Here is a 6,143-nt window from a genome sequence, read left to right as displayed (position 1 = left end):
TTGTCAGCTCCATCAAAGACCCCAGAAAGGACAAATATTACCTAGTGACAGGGACATAATGCTACCTGAACACACACTTTAGCTTCCTCTACAATGATGGGCATCCAACCAAAATATCTGACAGGTTTTCCTGTGAAGCAGGGAATTTTGAAGGAATGTTCTACCTTGTCTTGAAAAAGTTTGGCAGTTGCTTTCTTTTGTCCCACTGCACCACTCTGGAGAAAAATTGCCTCCAATTGAGACAAGGACAGTTCCTTTTCCCAGTACCTAACTTTTGACACAAAAAGGTATATTCCATACGTAATTTCTTTAATACCCATCATATTCTTTGAAGCAGAAGGGTACTGCCAGGAACAGATGTGTTTCGCTGTCATGAGAAGCTTTAGGTTATTAAACATACTAAACATCATATTTTAGAGGTCTTTGAAATGTTTGAAGATTACTTATCTAGCTGAAATATCTGTTTGACCTTAAAACATATCTAAAGTGACTATAAATTTGACTATTATAGATGACTATTAATTTGTATTTCTTTTAATTATAGATTATATTTTAAAAGGGCTGCATAAATGTAATACCTTAAACAAGAGTAGACATACATAAAGTATAACAAAATTAACATTAAATTTGTAACAATAAACTGAAATCAATGACACTGTAAAATTGGAAAGTATAATTGTTTCTTTGAATTAAAATAGATTCAATAATCTACTTTATTTTATCATTTCTGTATTATAATCCCAGTTTTTCTTTTTAGAATGAGATCACTGAATCTGATCTCCTTTATTCAACTTTTTCCCTAAAAATTATTAATAACAACTTGTTCCCAAGCCCCCTAAAGGATGACAAGCCTTTATAATTTATTTTTGGGACTGTAGACATAGTTGTCTAGAATAATTCTGATTGATTCAGGTGCCTATAATTTTTGTGGACCCTAAAGAATATTTAAGATAACTGTTAAGTCTTGGCTATGGTATTCTTGAAGGCTGGATGATCTCAGTTAGCAGCCTTGAAATTGTTCAAGGATGTAGAACTAAGGGGAAACTGCACTACAAGCCCTCTGAAATGTTGTATCATCTAGGCCATTTGATCCCATCAGATTTTTTTCCCCACAGGGTCTTCCTGGATCAAATCTGATTTTTCTTAAGCTAGAGTGAATCCACAACCTCTTATTTCCCATGGAAATAAAAGCAAAACCTTTCCCCCAGAATAATATATCTTTTGACTTAGATTTTTAAGTCAAGACATGCTTAAAATATATAGGTTGGTTAAATCTAGCAGTTTTTATCATCCAAGGTCTCTCACCAGTCAAAAATTTTGTATAAATGTGTATATATATTTCAGAATTTCTGTGTATTTTTCATCTTTATGTTGCTTATTATATTTTTATTACTCTACTCCTTTTTAAAATACTTTCTCTACCCTTTTTCTTTTCTCTCCCAAGCTATATATATTTTAAACACACTATAATCCATTTCGAGTGTTTTTTGTCTACATGTGTTGTTATTGAGCATCTCTTTTCTGCTTATATGAGCAAACAAACAAACAAGCAAACAACAAGAAGAAGAACAGCAAAAAATAACTACCCTGTAACTTAGATCATGACATGTTGCCACAGGCTCCTTCCTTTTAGTTCCTTGAGAGACTAGTCCTCATGACAATGGCATATTTACCACAAGATCTGGGAGCTATGTTTACTGCCCAAGCTCTGTTGAGTTTCTAGTTCCATGCCACTAACACGTAGTGTGCTGTCAGCTGCTCATGAACAACATATAAGTGTTTGGTAGAATGGCCCATAAAATGAGCCACCCATTTTTACTTCTAGTACCACGCCAGTAAATTGTCTTTTAAAAGATCCATGCCTTTGCTCATTGCCAGCACATAGGGCCCACTGGAGAAAAGACAGCTACCAAGAAGCTGTGCTTGACTCTGTTCTTTTGTGTTTAGAATCCTTTTGTAAAAGCTCTCTCAGGTTTCATGTGGAAATTCTTGCTGAACATTTGGGCACCATATCTAATGAGATATTTCTCTAGTGACTGCCCGTTCCCAAATTGCACACAAAGAGTTTAATTGTAAAGGCTGGGCAGTTAGCTGATTCTTGTTACTTGCTAACTCTTACACTTAAATTAACCCATTTCCCTTATTTGCACTCTGCCACGTGGCAGCACCTTTATTACCATGGCACATTCACCTCCTGCTCTCTCTGCAGGTGACTCCTGACTCAGACCTTCTTTTTTCCATTGTCCTTAGTTTGTTTACTTGCCCTCTACTTTGTGCCTGCCTACTAGCTTATCAGTGTTTCATTAAATAAATTTGAATGACACATCTTTACAGTGTATAAGAGGATTATTCCACAGCAGTATGATGGTCAACAAATATCTCCAGAACTTAAAAAAAATGGTGCTTTTTGACCTCAGGATGAGATTTCCAAAACCACGAGTACAAACAAACCTCATTGCTTAATAAATTGGTCTGTAGCAAAAATAAACTAAATAAAAAATAATAAATAAGTGATTAAAAGGAGCACTTGCTGACAACCTCATAATGTGTTTGGTGGTGGCTGTTGTTGTTGTTGTTTTTAAAAAGAGAGAATGTCAGCTCAACTCATGTTGAGATTATCTTAAACATCTCAAAATGCAACAATATTTATAAATATTTATAAATTTATAAATGGTTTGTAGTCCACTACATTCATGTCCTTGAATAAAAATGTAAGACAATGAACTGGCATACTTTTTAAATTACAATTTTCATGTCAAGCAAGACCACAAATTTGGAAGAAACAAATTTAATCGTAACTTAATGGATAACTCCAGTATTAAAATCAAGGTAAGTATTCTCTGCAGGTTAGACTCGTCATAAAATTACTTTCGGGGAATTACTTTATTTGATTTTATGAACAAAGCAACCATGCAAAATAAGCAGCCTTATTAGAAAGCTCTCCATCTATATAAATAGAGTGTGAAAACAGGAAACAAATCGCCTGTAGATTATTAGCCATGATGGTAAGTACGACCATCTCTCCTTCTGTATACCAATTTCTACATCTTTCTCAAAAAGAGTATTTTTTTAAATTTTTTTTGTATTTTTTTTCTAAAAAAGAAAACAGACTATCTTTTTTTTTTATTATAAATACCAATCCAAGTTTCCACCTCCTCTCCTCCTCACATTTCCTTCACATATCACCCAACCAAACACCTATTCACTCTTCAGACATGATAAGGCACATTGCTTTGGGAAAGGTCCAAGGCCTTCCCTACTATATCTAGGCTGAGCAAGGTATCCATCTAAAATGGATAGGTTCCCTAAAAGCCCACACAAACAGTAGAGATAAATCCTCGTGCCACTCTCTGTGGCCCCTCAGTCTGTCCCAGCCATGCAACTGTCAACCACATCCAGAGGGACTAGTTTGGGCTTATGATTGTTCCTTACCAGTCTGCCTGTTGTTGGTTAGCTCCAATTAGCTCAGGGAGACTGTTTTGGTGGGTGTATCCATGATTGTCTTGACCTCTTTACTCATATTCTCTTTCCTCCCACTCTTCAATTGGACTTTGGGAGATCAGTACAGTGCTTTGATGCATGTCTCTGCCTCTGTTTCCATCAGTTGCTGGTTGAAGATTTTATGGTGATATTTAAGATATTCATCAGCCTGACTGCAAGACAAGGCCAGTTTGGGCACCCTCTCCTCTATTGCTTAGGGTCTTACCTGGGTTATTCTTGTGAATTCCTGGGACTCATGCAATCTTAATATAAAGGTTTATGCCTAGTCTTATTGTAACTTTTTATGCCATTGTCAGATTGATACCCATGGGGGAGGGCCCGTTCTTTTCTGAAGGAAAATGGAGAAATTGGGTAGAGTCCATCTGGGGAAGAGTGGTGGTGGGGTTGACTGGGAAGTGTGGATGGAGGGGAAACTGCAACTGTGACATAATATATAAGAGAATAATAATAAAAAGAAATCAATCAGGTCAGGCATATAATAAAATAAAATATCGTAAGATAAAACAAAATCTAATGTATCTGAATAGAACAAAACAAACAGAGGGAAAAGAATCCAAGAAAAGACACAAGAAAAAAATGTGGCTGCAGAGACCCATTCATTTATACACTCGGGAATACCATGAAAACACAAAGCTTAAGCCATAATACATATGCGATGGACCTGTATGGTAAAAAGAGGAAAACGTAAGAGACACGATTTAAATAAAAAGGAACCTTGAAGACACCATTGAGTTCATAATTGTTGACCATCTGCTGCTGGGTATGCAATGTACCCTTTAATGGGAGAGGGAAGAAGGGAGGAAGGTAGAAGAATGGTCAAAAATATATAGCTCAATAAAAACAATAAAAAAGTGAAAAAAATAGTAGTTTGTTGTGCATGTGTATTTATTTTAAAAAGCTTCCACTGTATTACATTTCCAGATTACCTCTCAAAGGCCTTTAATTTTCTCTCTCTTTCCATATTCTCAAAGGGAATGGAGGACATCAAGAAAACAAGGTACGCTGACTCAACAGGATCAACACATATATGAATTCAGAGAGACTGGGGCAGCATGGACAGGGTCTACATTGTCTGTATCAGATGGTGTCCTAGAACTGAGAAATGGACACATGTCCCATTCTTAACCCAGAAAATATCTCCAATTAATAACCACTTGCAAATGAAAATTTAGTTTTAGTATAATCTCACCAGGGAAACAAGCTACCCTTAAGAGTAGGTCACATGACTAGAAGTAGGAGGTCAACAGAAAACTAACTCAATGACATTTTTGGAGATTCTTCATGGCATAATGTCATGTCAGCACTTTTCCTTTTTAAAATTTTATCGTAATAAATATTAATTATTAATATTATATATAGCATAAATGAGTATATATATATTATTCTTAGATATTTTTGGACCCTGATATATATGCATACACACACATATATATGTATATATATATATACATACATGTATGATCCAATAAAAAATATCTTTCTTTCCCTCTCTCTTTTTATCTTTAGGTCCTTTGGGTATATATTATGGCTTCCACTTTAGTGATTTTATGGAATTCCTGAGTGTGCGAATGAGTGGATCTCTCTACCCATATCTGTTTTTGTTTGTGCCTTTTCTTCGGATCTTTACTTTGTGTTTGTTTTGTCTTATTTAGATGTAAAAGTTTTGCTTTATCTTATTTTATTATATTGCAATTTATCTTATTATTATATTTTAGAAGCCAATTTGTTTTCTAATAAGAGACAGGAAGGGAGTGAATTTGGATGAGAGGGGAGGTGCATAGGAGCTGGGAGTAGTAGCATTAAAGGAAACCCTAATAAGGATATGTTATTTGAAAAATATTTCAATTGAATGAAAATAAAAGTAGTTTGTTTCCCAAGTGAGACTCTCTTGAAAAAAATTAAGTTTTCATTATATTTTATAGGGGAAACTAAACAGCAACCTAATCACAAACTCTTTCTTTGACCTGTAGTGGTATCTTACCTACAACGTAAGTTACTGCAAAGGTGGCTCAAAGGTTGTGGGAAAAACCAACCAATATCTAATTTTACTTAAGCCACTTCACGAAGTGTATCTTATACACAAAACTGCTTGGGTGACCAAGACACAGATTATAAATAGTCCATGGTCCTAGCATAAGACCAGATACTACTGTTCTAACAAAAACAAAAATATAAAACAAAAACTGTAGTAATAATGTGACTCCTAGTGACATTTTTGTTATATACATAGATCAGTGTCTTGATCAGCCATCAGCAGAAAGACTTTTTTTCTGCAGGAAATGGGAACAAATACAGAAAATACAGAGACCCATAGCCAGACATTATGTAAAGAGTGACAGACCTTTATTTATACCTTTCTATGTTTAGACTCAGGGAAGCTCACATATCATTATGTTTTTGTTACATGAAATTTTTATGTTGTTCTCCTCGCCTAGTTCCAAGGTCAGGAATCACAAACCATATATAGATTTGTGCTAAATCTAATCAAGATAAATTGATATTTTCTCCAGTGTAGAAGAATCCTTTATTAATAAATTTACCCTCTGGTCCTTAGACTTCCCACAGGGCAAAGAACCCTGATTGCTCTTTGGGCTGACGAGGGAGGGGGACTTGATTGAGGGAGGGGGAGGGAAAGGGGAGGC

This window comes from Alexandromys fortis, unplaced genomic scaffold (genome assembly GCF_014885135.2).
Source record: "Alexandromys fortis isolate MF-2015 unplaced genomic scaffold, M_Fortis_MF-2015_v1.1 scaffold_16, whole genome shotgun sequence".
Classification (NCBI taxonomy): domain Eukaryota; kingdom Metazoa; phylum Chordata; class Mammalia; order Rodentia; family Cricetidae; genus Alexandromys; species Alexandromys fortis.
This window is presented reverse-complemented; position numbering follows the sequence as displayed.